Source organism: Mesoplodon bidens (assembly GCF_964165515.1).
Source record: "Mesoplodon bidens genome assembly, chromosome: 6".
Classification (NCBI taxonomy): domain Eukaryota; kingdom Metazoa; phylum Chordata; class Mammalia; order Artiodactyla; family Ziphiidae; genus Mesoplodon; species Mesoplodon bidens.
Genome location: NC_138162.1, coordinates 112,184,543 through 112,199,028, shown reverse-complemented (window position 1 = coordinate 112,199,028; position 14,486 = coordinate 112,184,543).

Sequence of the window (14,486 nt, the reverse complement as noted above, 5' to 3'; positions counted from 1 at the left end):
GGCTTATTACAAAAGAATGTAACTCAAGCACAGCCAGGTGGAGGAGATGCACAGGGCAAGGTATATGGCAAGAGATGGGGCCCTTTCATGCCCTCTCCGGGCACACGGCTCTCCCTGAATTTCGTGTTCACCAACCCAGAAGCTTTCCAAACTCAATCCCTTTGGGTTTTTTGGATACTTCATTACATAGGCATTGTTGATTAAATCATTGGTGATGGCAACTGATCCAACCTCCAGCCCCACCCACCTCCACAGGGGTTGGGGGCAAGACTGGAAGTTCCAACCGCGTAGTCACTTGGTTGGTCTCCCTGGCAACCAGCCCTCATCCTTAGATGGGATCCAAAAGTCACCCCATTCACATTTATCACTCTCAACCCTTAGGAAGTCCCAAGGGTGTGGGGAGCTGTGAGTCAGGAACTGTGGACAGAGACCAAATATACATGAGGAATATATTTTGGTCATCTGGGTGACCAAATATATATTTTTTATATATCACAGTATCACAGTCTCCTTCTCACCGTGTGCTCATGTGGTCTTTTCCCCTCTGTGTCCTCTGCCTGGTCTCTACAGTTTTTCTTCTTATAAGGACAGCAGTGAGATTGGATGAGGGCCCACCCTAAAGGCCTCATTCTAACTCAGTCACCCCTTGGAAGACCTTATCTCCAAATACGGTCACACTGAGATACGGGGGCTTCAACAGATGAATTTGGGAAGGGGCACAATTCAGCCCATAGCGGGGACCTGGCCTCATTTCGCAGGCCTTACCACCCCTGGCTCTCACTAGAACCCCAGCCTCAGCGTCTGCCTGACAGGATGGCTGGACCAGCAGCCCCGGGGCTCAGGGGAGACCCTTCCCCTGCGGGAGAGTCCAGCGTACTCTGGAGGTCAGCCCCAGCGCCTGGGGCCCGCAGGGGACACCTCTGGACAGCTGTTTATCCTCACCCACAAATTCCCACTCACTCGTAGGGGCCACTCCCCTCACACCCTGGCCCTCCCTGAACTGCTACTGAACGCGGCCCCCAGCTCCACGCCACTCTCTGGCCCACCAGGAACCCTAACCCAGCAGGTCTGTGTGGCGAGCGATTGTGTAGAGCTCCTTGGAATGCATTCTTCACGGGATTCCCCGAGTACACACCCTCCTGGTCGCCCTCCTCTTTACCACCAAGAACTAGCTCATGGCTTGAGGACTAGTAAGGGCACCGCTGCATCCAGACTGACTCATCCCTTTTTTGTTTTTCATTCTTTTTTTTTGACTGCACTGCATGGCATGTGGTATCTTAGCTCCCCAACCAGGGATCAAACCCACACCCCCTGTGTTGGAAGCACAGAGCCTTAACCACTGGACCACCAGGGAAGTCCCCAGACAGACTCATCCCTGAGATCAAATGTCCCAGCATTGCTGTGAGGACAAAATTGTGTTCATCAAGAAATTATGGTATATATATATATTCATATATATATATGTGTGTGTGTGTGTAACTGAATCACTGCTGTACACCTGAAACTATGACACTGCAAGTGAAGTATACTTCAACTTTAAAAAATGGTTAGAATTTTTTCAAAATTAAAAAATAAAAAGAAATTATGAACAACAAGGTCCTACTGTATAACACAGGGAACTATATTCAATAACCTGTGATAAACCATAATGGAAAAGAATCTGAAAAATAATGTATATATATGTATAACTGAATCACTTTGATGTACAGCAGAAATTAACACAACATTGTAAATTAACTATACTTCAATAAAATAAATTTAAGAAAAAAAAAAGGACGTTATGGAACCAAAGCAGGGAGAATGGTGCCATCATAAGAGGAAAATCCTGCAGGTCCCATAGGTGCTGCCTGGCCAGACAGCCTTCAGAACTGCAGTCTGCTGCCTGAAAGAATGTCTCCATCACTCTGATGACAGTTTTCTTTCTCTGTGTGGGTGATGAGAACAGCTCACTTCTATGGCCAGAATCTTCCAGAACTGAGCAGAAGTTATCCCTTTCTTTAAGGCTTACATGCTCTATTTCTCCCAACTCCTCACCACCCTCTTTAGTTTCTCCCAAACCCTGAGGCCAAGTATTAGTTACCACTGTCATAATCCCTGAATTGTTTTTTCTTCTAATAGAGAAATAGTTCTCTGAGCCAGACTCTTCTCAAAAACGGGAAAAGGACCTCAGAGCCGCCAACTCAGGGGAGCCTCTGATGGACTCTGACGTGACAAAGACAGTGTACGAAATGCAGAAGGGGGCCCACGACGTGGTTGTGTACCTTTGTGCGTTCACCTCCTCATGTCTGTGAATGGCTCACCCCAGGGTTGCGCAGTGAGCAGTCTGCACAGGTGTTCAGTGTATCCTGGAGAAAGATAAGATACAGCAAGAAGGATACAGATGTGGGCAGCGGACGATGGCCCCCACATGGGGCTAGGAAAGTGCGCTAAGGCTGACAAAGGAGCCCTTTCAGCTCTAGGAGAGAGAAGAGGAATGAGGAGGGCTTGGGAGGCAAAGCACAGAAGGAGATGAAGGCCTTTAACTCCTTCCTCCATTCATCTTCACCAAAGCGCATGAAGCTCAGAGGGGAGGGTCAAAGCAAGCATCAGGAGGCCTCTGGTGGGCGAGGTGAGCCATGTGCACCTTGCCCTTGTTCCTGCAGGGGCTGGGGCTGCGGAGGACCCCGGAGTCGGGAGGGAGCCCGGCACAACTGGCCCCCCTGGGTGAGGCCTCGCCTCCACACTCCCTGTCACAGTGAGAAGCAAGTTTCTGGACAGTAAGAGACAGAGACCAAATGGCTTTGTGTTCCCTTTATTTCCCGACCTCCGGCCTCGCCCTGGGCCACAGGGTGAACCTCGATGGGTGCCCGGGACCTGCAGCCAAACTCGGGGGCAGCACACCAGAGAGCGGCTTGGAGACCCTCTGTTCTTCCCCTGGGGCAGGAAGCGGGCCCACAGAGATGCGCCGCTGTGATTCTGCTGCGTCTGCAATAATGAAGAGCAAGTGTCCTGGGTTTGAACTGTCCAACAGAAACAGTAAAATGCCAGCGAACTTTGTGGATCCAGAGGGGCTCCTGCTGGAGATCCTGCCGGCAGGAGGCAGGGCGTCCTCCTTCTCTGCCCCGCACGTTTGCTGGGAAAGGGGACCACAAACCGTTTGAGGGTCCAGACTAGGCAGGGGTCCAGCTTAGCTCCGTCTGCCCCCGGAGGAGCGAAGCTTATTGCACAGTGAGTGCCGCGGCCTGGGGCCGGGGGCTGAGCGGCCAGGGGGCTCCCGGGGCAAGTCCACGGACTTATTCAGAGGAGGGGCTGGGATGAGCACCGCGTGCGGGGACAGAAACGGGGTCCTGGGAAGGGACCGAGGCGAGCAGGGTGCCGTCCCTCCCTCCCGGGGCTCCGAGTGTACTCACCCCGAGTGACCACAGGGCATTAGCTCCAGTAGCTCGGGACGGTGAGGTCCTTCCCGGCACGGGATCAATAAACGCTTCAAGGAAGACGTGCGTTGATTCTTAGCCTGGAACTCAGGTGGACATAAAGAGGGGGAGACCATCGGAAGCAGAGGGCGCTGCCAAGACAAATTCCAAGTGCCAAAGGCACGACAGGGAAGGAGCATATGTGGAAATTCTTCGAAGCAGAAGCCGAGCTGGGTCTGCCATCACCCCAGTCATTCTCCCCCTGCTTAGTCCTCTCCCCCAGGCCCCTGGCCACACCCGGCCGTCCTCGGGAGGCGCCTGCCTTGTCCCCCGGCCCAAAGCTTTGTTCCTGCTGTTCCCTGCCTGGAGGGATCTGGGGCCTCAGCTCCCCAAGTCCCTTCCTCCTGTTCAGACTCTCCTGTCTTTCAAAGTCTAGCTCCAAGGTCACTTTGGTAAAGCTGTCCCAGATTCTCTGTCAGAACCCCAGGCCTGCTCTCTTTCTCCCCCTCCTTTGCCGGACACAGACGTGTGTGTGTGTGTGTGTGTGTGTGTGTGTGTGTGTTTGCGATGTGTGTGTGTTTGTGTGTGTGGAAGTACAGGTCATCTGGCTCCCCAGTAAAATGCCATCAGCCGATTGGGCTGTGCTCTGGGGCGCCCCGGCTTTCTGCTCACCACCTTCTCCCGGCACCTGGCTCTAGGAGGGCCCTTGGTGGCGCTGGTTACTGCTCCTGACTGATTTGCTGAATCGCAGCCAAATGAGCAGATTCCACGTCCCGGCTTTAGTGCTGACTGGCTCTGGGTCCCTGGACAGGTTACCTAGCTGTTCTGCCTCAGTTTCCTAATCTGTGAAGAGATCTTACAGGGTCGATGTGAAGACTGAATGACACTGTGCACTGAAAGTGCATGTAGACTGTTATTATCTTTCTTGGGGCCATGCCTCGCTGCTTGCAGGATCTTAGTTCTCCGATCAGGGATTGAACCCAGGCCCTTGGCAGCGAAAGTGCGGAGTCCTAACCACTGGACCGCCAGGGAATTCCCTGCTATTATCATTTATATTTACTTGTTATGTATGTATAACATATATTTTAAAATCTGTCTTTGCGATTCCAAAGTCCCTGTCCCCTGGAACCCAGAAATAAGAATTTGCTACAAGGACTGCAGTGGAGCGAAAGAGGCTGGCCTGTCCTTGGGCTCCCAGCGCCCTGGGACTGTTCTGGAAAGACAAAGGCGTACCTGTCATCCTCTTTGCAGCTCAAACCACAGGTCAGGCTTTTAGAAATCCATAAAATATTTAAGGCAAGGCCTTTGTCACACCATAGCGGGTCAACATTACTATAAATAAATGAAAATTATCATTCATAACAGTAAAGTGGATGAGAGACAGGTGACTTGATTATGTAGCCCTGACCCAACCCTAGTGCAGAGAAGGGAGAAGTCACAGGATTTAATGAAGAGTCTGAACATTAGGAATTTGAGAAAAAAGACTCTTGGCTTTAGAGAAACCATCCATGACGGCACTGCTTGTGGAGAAAATAGCCCTTGGGTCTTGGTGGGGAGGGCTGTCCCCCATCCTACCCCAGGCACTGCACTGCTCTGGGTTGGGTCCATTCTGGAGGCCGTGCTTTCAGGGAGATAGTGGTAAATGGTAAGAAACCCGACCAGGATGAGGTCAGGTCTGGGAACCGAATCCCAAGAGCATGAGCTGATGGAATCGAGGCCATTTGGCCCAAATCAAAGAATGTGGCAGCCTCACCTGGGCAGAAAGTGATACTTGAACCTGGGGGCGGGGCGGGGGGGAGCAAGTAGGACAGAGATCTAACTCCATATTCAGATGTCAGGGAAACCTGGTGAGGCAGCAAGCATCCTAGCACCCCCACTGTTCAGGCACAAGGCCGGTGACCACCAGCCAGGGTTCAAGTTACCTATAGAAAGTACTACAGCCTTGTAACCTTTGGCAGTGGATGTATGGGCTGTCGTAAACAGTTGACCTCCGGGAGAGCAGAGAGCCTCTCAAGACCCTCTCTGTATTCCCAACAGTACCTGGCACATACAAGGCCCTCAATCACGTTGAGGTGCCTTTCCATTTTAAGGTTACTTAGACTTTTTCAAGGACAATAAAAATAAATAAGAATGCTACTGGACTTCCCTGGTGGTCCAATGGTTAGGACTCTATGCTTCCACTGCAGGGGGTGTGGGATCCCCTGGTTGGGGATCCCGCATGCCATGCAATGTGGCCAAAAAAAAAAAAAAAAATGCTACTAAGAGAGACCTCACCAAAAAGGCTCCACTAATGTGGATGTAGAAATATCCTCTAAACACCTTTTCTTCATTTATGCAGCAAACACTCCATCACAAAAGGCACAAGAGGTCGGTTGTAACCACAGCATGTTTTTGACCTGGGAGTAACACATTTTCCACATATTCAGAACCAGCAGACAGTTTCTCGACTAGTAAGACTAGCCCAAGGGAAGCCCCTGAGGGGAGACTGTAGAGCAGTGCTGAGCAGGCTTTTCACATTTCCTCTTTTCTTGCCCTTACTTAGTTTTTACTATTAAGCTCTGTGAAAAATACTACTCTCACCCCCTGCATAATCATCAAAAGCACAAAAACATTCCAGATTTAGGAGCAGGGAGAAAGAGGCTAGGGAAGGAAATGGCAGGGTCTCCTAATAATGAGGATCTCTGGAGGCCACTACTTGGCTAGAAGCTTTCCCTGGTGTTATGACCTGAATTGCGTGTTCCCCCCGCCCCCCAATATTCATATGTTGAAGCCCTAATCCCCAGTACTGCTGAATGTGACTGTGTTTGGAGATAGAGCCCTTAAAGATGTGATTAACTTAAAATGAAGCCAGGCCTTGAGGGTGGGCCCTAATCCAACCTGACCTGTGTACTTATAAGAAGGTGAAATGGGAACATAGAGAGACACCAGTGGTGCTCAGGCACAGAGGAGGGACCGCCACAGGGCTGAGAGAGACGGCGGCCATCTGCACGTCCAGGATAGAGGCCTCAGAAGAAACCAACGCTGCTGACGCCTTGATCTCAGACCTCCAGCCTCCAGAGCTGTGAGAACGCAAATTTCTGTTGTTGAAGCCCCCGAGTCTGTGGTTCCCTGTTGCAGTAGGCTGAGCAGACGAATGTACCTGGGATACTCCCTTTCACCCTTATAACCACTCTGATTATTTTGCAGAAGAAATCGAGGCTCACAGACGTCAGTTAACCTGTCCCAGTTCGCACAGTGAGTGAGTGGCAGAGCCTGGATCTGGCATCAGGTCTGTGGGCTGCAAAACCCACATTCTGGGCTTCCCTGGTGGCGCAGTGGTTAAGAATCCACCTGCCAATGCAGGGGACACGGGTTCGAGCCCTGGTCCGGGGAGATCCCATGTGCCGCGGAGCAACTAAGCCCATGTGCCACAACTACTGAGCCTGCGCTCTAGAGCCCACGAGCTGCAGCTACTGAGCCCACGTGCCACAACTGCTGAGCCCGCAAGCCACAACTACTGAAGCCCGCATGCCTAGAGCGCATGCTCTGCAACAAGAGAAGCCACCACAGTGAGAAGCCCGTGCACCACAACTAGAGAAAGCCCGCGCGCAGCAACGAAGACCCAATGCAGCCACAAAAAAAAAAAAAAAAAAAAGGAAAAGTGAACCGTAATGTAAACCGTGGACTCTGGGCGATAATGATGTTCAAATGTAGGTTCATCACTTGTAGCAAATGTACCATCTGGTGGGGGATGGCGGTAGTGGGGAGGCTGTATGCTTGCCAGGGGCAGGGGATATACGGGAAATCTCTGTACCTTCCCATCAATTTTGCTGTGAACCTCAACAGGCTCTAAAAAATTGTCTATTAAAAAAACAACTGAGGAGTTCCCTGGCGGTCCAGTGGTTAGGACTTGGCGCTCTCACTGCCGTGGCCCTGGGTTCAATCCCTGGTCGGGGAACTAAGATCCCGCAAGCCCTGTGGCACAGCCAAAAATAAAAAATAAATTTAAAAAACCTGAAGAAATCTTCAGGGCAACCTTGGTAGGTGTGTCTGGAACATGTTCCCTTGCCTGGGAGGGCTTCTGCAGCATGAGTGCCTCACTTGTGCCAACTACGAAGGAGCTGCACCTCCACCCCCCTCCCAACGCTGGGCTCCCCTGGGGCACCTGGAACCGGGAGGCCAGGACAACGTGGAGTCTCCGTGCACGCACAACCCCACAGCAGTCCTGCCCTGACCTGCTTCGTTCAGCTGAGCAAGGTTGGGATTTCCAAAAGGAACTTTCCTGGAGAAATGAAATTAAAAAGAGCTGAACTGAACCCAGAACTCCAACCGATACAGGACGGATCTTGAGCTAGGCCAGGTTGGGACAGATGAGACCTTGTGGGGTGGATGAATGTCAGCAAGGACGCCGACATCAGAGAAGCGGGGAGGCAGCTGTATGTGAGGCAGGGAAGGAGAGAGGAGAGGTCGGGGCGACATGAAATCCAGCACGGCGGGGTCCGCAAAGAGCATCTTCTGGAAGGAGATGCCTCGTGTTCTGGATGCCCTTCTGCAAGGTACAGCCCTCCTCCACCTCGTGGCCTCCAGCTGCCCATCTTCACGGTCTATTCCTAAATCTCCAGGAGGGTTTACTGAACTCATCAGGTTCAGTGTGAGCTTCAGAAATGGAACAAGGCTGGTGGATGTTCCCTGGCGGTCCAGTGGTTAAGACCTCGTGCTTCCACGGCAGGGGGTGAGGGTTTGATCCCTGGTCAGGTCACTAAGATCCCCCGTGCCTCACGGTGTGGCCAAAATAAATACATAAATACATAAATAAAATAATAAAGAAGTTGAACAAGGGTGGAGTTTTACGTCTTCAGAAAGCAAGCACGCCTCCCCCAGTATCCTCCTTCACCTGGAGATTTGCAACATCTAGGGACACATTTAACATCCAAAGACCGTCAAAATGGAAGTTTTCCATCCATTTTACCTGAATCTAAAGGGAGGGGAGGTCCCAGGTGAAAACCTCAAGTGCAAGAAAATAGCAAAGTGTAAAAGGGAGCAAGGATATTTTTGCTAACAGAGCACAGATATTTTTGCCTTGATTAACTCAGGCTTGTCTCAGACACACACACCCTGGTTCCCCTCCTGCCCCTGGGCTTGAGCTATGTGCTTGTTCATGGCAACAGCTGGCTGCAGGCTCGAGCTCAGCCTGTCCTCCTGCCCTCGGCTTCCTGATGGACCTCTGGCCCAGCGCTACCAGCAGATTGCTGACAGCTAGAAGTCGGCCTCCTACAGGTCACATTCCCTCTGCTGGCACAAGGCACCGTTCTTTTTTTTTTTTTTTTAACTTTATTTTTGGCTGCGTTGGGTCTTTGTTGCTATGCACAGGCTTTCTCTAGTTGTGGCGAGCGGGGGCTACTCTTCGTTGCAGTGCGCGGGCTTCTTATTGCGGTGGCTTCTCTTGTTGCAGAGCACGGGCTTTAGGCATGTGGGCTTCAGTAGTTGTGGCACGCGGGCTCAGTAGTTGTAGCATGCGGGCTCAGTAGTTGTGGCTCACGGGCTTAGTTGCTCCACGGCATGTGGGATCTTCCCGGACCAGGGCTCGAACCTGTGTCCCCTGCATTGGCAGGTGGATTCTTAACCACTGCGCCACCAGGGAAGCCCAGGAGGCACCATTATTTTATGGGTTCAGGAGCCTGTTACCCCAGCCATGAGCATGTGTGAAGCTCCTGCTCCAGGACTGAAGGCCACTCCTGGCTGAACGGAAGGCAGAAAACTGAGATTCCGTTTTCAGTTCACTGGAATTCAGGCTGTACCCTGCCCCCAGTGAATGCTCAAGCCCTTCTCGGCTCTTGTTGCACATTCACCAACTTCCCCCACCTACTCCCTGATGACTAATCCACTACTTCCCTTCACACACACACACGCAGATTAGATGATTAACAGTCAGAAGATACTTATTCATCCAGTCACAGACCAATGCCAATTAGAGGAGGTTTTCTCACCTCCACGGAACCCAACATAAATAGACAAGGATGGGGTGGTCACACAGGTAGACATCTGGAGGAAACAAAGGAGTTCATATCTCACCATGGATTTCTTTTCTTTTCTTTCTTTTCTTTTTTTTTGAAATTTTTTGGCTGTGCTGCGCAGCATGTGGGATCTTAGCTCCCTGACCAGGGATCGAACCCGTGCCCCCTGCAGTGGGAGCATGGAGTCTTAACCACTGGACCGCCAGGGAAGTCTCCTCACCATGGACTTCTAAAATCTAAAGACATCCTCAAGCAAAAGAAGGATTCATGAGAAATAAAAGATCTTCTCTGAAGATGAGTTGATTTTTGAAAAGTACTTATTGTCCACCTACAGCAAACAAGCCTTCCGAAATCGATAGAGAAATCAGACCATCCATCCGTGGTGACCTCACTGGTCTCTAAAATGAGCCAGAGCAATGACTTTGCATTTAAATGGGAACAGTTTACTGTTTACCTTCCCTTAGCAAAAAGAATCTCATACTCAGAAACGATTTCTGCTGGTGTACAGTAATAAGACTTTTCTCCCATCTGAGCCCCAAGTGATGGAGAACCCTCAATTGGGGTACTTCCCTATTGTCACTCTTCCTGATGACTTTGCTGATTATATGTTCTGTATTCACTGCTGATGGCATGGAGCTGCTTTTTCAGAGAGCTAAGTCAACAGGTCTGTCTCTAGGGGAAACTTAGTACCTAGGACAGAAACAGTCTGACACATTCCAGGAGACACCCAAGTATGGGACCCAAAGCAGACTCGTCAATTCTCTGTAACTCAGACCCCTTTGTGAGCTCCTAGGCAGCCTTGGAGTGGGTCCAAGGGGACACATTTTGCTAAAGGTGGTGCCGGTGACCTGAGAAGAAGAGAGAGGAAACACATGGGCTGAGTCAGGAGGCTTAGCTGCTTAAGTGCACGTGACTTTGGCAAATGGCCCAGCCTCTCCTGGGTTTTCTCATCTGGAAGAAGCCTACCTCAGAGGGCGGCTAAGAGGCTCCAAGTGGGAAAGATTATGAGGGTGAGACTGTTTTGCAAACCATAAAGAGCTATATGAGTACAAACATACTCACATGTCTTGTCAGCACTCTTGATCTGGGGCGTGTTTCCTGTGCTGGGCGCTCGGTGCCTTACATGTATTAACTCCCTGCTGCGGACTGAATCGTGTCCCCCCAGATTTCACATGTTGAAGCCCTCACCCCCAGTGAGATGGTATTTGGAGATGGGGTCTTTGGGAATTAGCTAGGTTTAGATGAGGTCCTCAGAGTTCCCTTATCAGAAGAGATTCCAGAGAGCTTGCTTCCTCTCTCTCTCTACTTTTAATTAAAAAAAGAAAAGAACCCCCATTGCTTCACATCCTTGCCAACATTTGGTATTGTCCATGTTTTAAGACCAGAACTTTCTATATATCTTGCTCTGGCCATTAGAAAGTGGGAGGAGCTTTGTAAACTTGAAGAGTGTATTTGTGGGTGTTACTAAACCTAACTTGGTTCCGCGCACCCAGATGTGCAGCAAAGCCAATATATTGACACCGGGTTGTGGTGAAGGAAAGTACAGCATTTATTGCAGGGCCAAGCAAGGGGAACGGCCAGCTCACGCTCAAAAGACCTGGACTCCCCAGTGGCTTTTAGGGAAGGGTTTTTAAAGACAGAGTGAGAGGGAGGGTCTGGGGTGCGTGATCAACTCATGGACATCCTTCTAATTAGTTGGTGAGGCGGTAACAAGGTGATCTCAGTTATCAGTTTTCTGGCTCCAGCCGGTCTGGGGTCTAAGTGCTGCTGGTGGTCTGAATGTAGTTAACTTCCTCAACTTGATGGGGGGCGGTTTGTCTCTGCAAAACAACTCAAGGATATGGTTCAGGATATTATCTATAGTCCTTGAGGAGGAACTAAAGGTCCTTGACTTTGTTTTATGGCTAAACTGTTATTATATTGTCTTGTTTCACTGTTTTCCTTTGTTTCTGCATTTTTAAATTCCTCTGATTAAGTGTGCTCTTTGGAACTTGGGGAAGACCTAGGAAGTTAAAGGTTTTTTACAAACAAGAGGTGGGGAACATGGGGGGAGTTTGTCACCAGGAAGGCCCCATAGTGTCCTGCTCGGTTTCATGGACACTGTGGTTGGTGCACTACACAGACTCTAACTTAAATTATCCCCTCATAACAACCTGTTTAGAGGCTGGGAAAAGTGAAGAAACTTTGGAACTAGAAATCAAACCCAAGTTTTTCTGGCTCCGTTTTTTTTTTTTTTTTTTCCACCCTGGCTAGGACCAGTGGGAAAAAAGAGTGTTGAGAAGGGAGATTGTAAGCAGATGGGGTAGGGGGTCCTGGAGAAAGGGAGCCAGGAATGGTTTTCTTGATACAAGAGAACCCATTTTGGCCTAAGCCCTTTTGTGATCTAAGCCTGGCCACAATGCTTGCCCTTGAGTAGCTCTCACTAATTAATGATTTTAAGGGAACAAAGGAATGCAGGAACAGAGAAAAGGCAGTCAAACAATAGTGCAGTGATAAAGCAGAGTCCTAGTTTCTCCTCAAGGGGTATACATAATAATATATCCTTTTAAAAATGTATTTCTTTTGGCTGAATGGCATGTGGGATCTTAGTTCCCTGACCAGGGAAGTCCCCCCAATATATCTCTGAGTTCTGCGGGAACAAGGTCCCCACCCACGTGGAGGACACAGAATGATGACGTTGACCCTCCCGACTTCAATCACCTAATAAGACTTGGACTCTGTCGACGTTAGCCCCAATGCTGTGCTAATAGTCCTCTGCTCAAGCCCCTTCATTAATACGTATGTACCCTTAGCTTAAACCTTCCCCAGTTTTGCTGTTTGGGGAGACACTGCTTTGGGAAAGATCCCCAGTGTTCTCCTTCCTTGCTGCAAGTAATAATACATCCTTCTCCTGATCTTTGACTTGGTTGTGTCTATTGGCTCAACATCCACCAAGAGGTGAACCCAGCTTTCAGGGAACAAGATCTCTGTGCAGGAGACTATTGTCAACTCTTCCCATTGGTCAGAGCCCTCCAGGAAGCTCAGAAGATTCTGGTTCATGGTAGAATCCAGTGCTTCTGGCCCTGTAGGCTTGAGTGAACTGGGGGCAGGGCAGTTGGGGGAATGGGGGAAAGAAATCCTCCTTCAAATACTTCCTTCCTTCCACCTGCTAGAGGTCTCAGGAGATCACGCTCTCAGGCTCATAAAAGGCCTAAAGTAAGAATTAGGGGCCCAAGGAGACCTTCAAAAAGTCTTATCTGTGGGACTTCCCTGGTTGTCCAGTGGCTAAGACTCTGCGCTCCCAATGCAAGGGGCCTGGGTTCTATCCCCGGTCAGGGAACTAGATCCCACATTCATGCTGCAACTAAGGAGCTGGCGAACCACAACTAAGGAGCCCGCCTGCTGCAACTAAGATCCCACACAACCAAATAAATAAATAAAAATTTAAAAAAAAAAAGAAGGTAGAGAGAGGATTCGCTTTTATCAGGTGTCACTCTGTTGGGTCAACACCTGGGAGGAAGAACTAGCCGATGCCCACACCATCAGACTCCACTGTCAGCTACTAAAGAGCCCAGTAGGGTGGGAGGGAGGGAGATGCATGAGGGAAGGGATGTGGGAACAGATGTATATGTATGACTGATTCACTTTGTTATAAAGCAGAAACTAATAAAAAAAAAATAAAGAGCCCAGTAAATATCGACAGACCATCCATTAAAAATCTCTCTACCACCAGCCTAACTCCCCTGGATTTAGAAGCTGGCAGAAAGAGGTCAGAGGACAATGAATTTACAAGTGTTTACAAAAGAGGGAAAAACAGATCCGGTATTTCTTCAGAAAAGGGACTTTTTAAAGGACAGCCAGAAAAAGGGGGTGGGGGGAGGATTGTTTCTACTTTAGCCTTTTCCAGTACTTCCTTAATCAACCCTCTTAAAAAAATTTTTTGTAATAGTTTTATTGAGATATAACTGACATACCAAAACATTTACTCATTTAAAAATGTACAATTCAATGTTTTTTTCTTTTACTATGCTCTTAGGGTACATATATATCCATCACTACAATCAATTTTAGAGCACTTTTATTACTCAAGAAATCCCATACCTTTTAGCTATCACCTCCCAAATCTCCCATCTCCCTGTCCGCCCCCCCAGCCTGAGACAATCACTAATCTACTTTCAATCTCTATAGATTTGCCTCTTCTGGACATTTCATATAAATGGGATCATATGATATGTGGTCTTTGTGACTGGCTTCTTTCACTTAGCATAAATGTTTTCAAGGCTCATCCATGCCGTAGTATGTACTGATATTTCATTCCTTTTTATAAATGAGTACCATTCCATTATATGGGCATATGGCGTATTGAGTACCAGTTCATCAGTGGATGGGCACTGGGTTGTTCTACTCTTTGTTTATTGTGAATAATGCTGCAATGAACATCTGAATCCAAGTTTTTGTGAGGATATGTTTTTATCTCTTTTGGTTGTATACCTAGGCCTCTTTCCCAGAAGCTCAACAGGCAAACATCTTCTGCACGTACAGGCCAAGGCCCTTCTGTACATTCTGAGCGCTATTCCCTGGTCCCAAACCTGGCAAGTTAAGCCAAAATTCTATTAAACCTTCAAAGTCCATTTCATATGAATTCACTCAATGAACAAGTGTTCGTTCTCTACTAGGTGCCAAGCACGCTACTATGTGCTGGGGACACAGAGGGAACAACACAGGCAAAGTCCTGGTCCTCTTGGGGCTTAAGAACCAGTGAGAGCAAAGAGGGAAGTAACATAGATCCTGTGGCATGTTGCTTCCTCCATGAAGCACTCCTGGATCTCCCAGGAATGGTTCAATTCTACTCTAGTAGTACCTGTTTATTTTTCTTTTGCCCTATTTCAAAAGGGGTTTCTATCTCTATAATGGCACCCATCCAAAATTCCGTAAAATTGAGAGAATGCATGGAAAGCACTTGGCACTCCTCGTGTCATGCTGTAAAGAAGAGAGAGGGAGAGAGAGATTTATCATGATCATGGGTGTGTCCTCCAACCTGTGCCTCTTATGAGCACTATTATGGAATTCAAGAATGACTGATGTCATATGAAGGTGACTCGGCAAAACACTGACTTGCAGT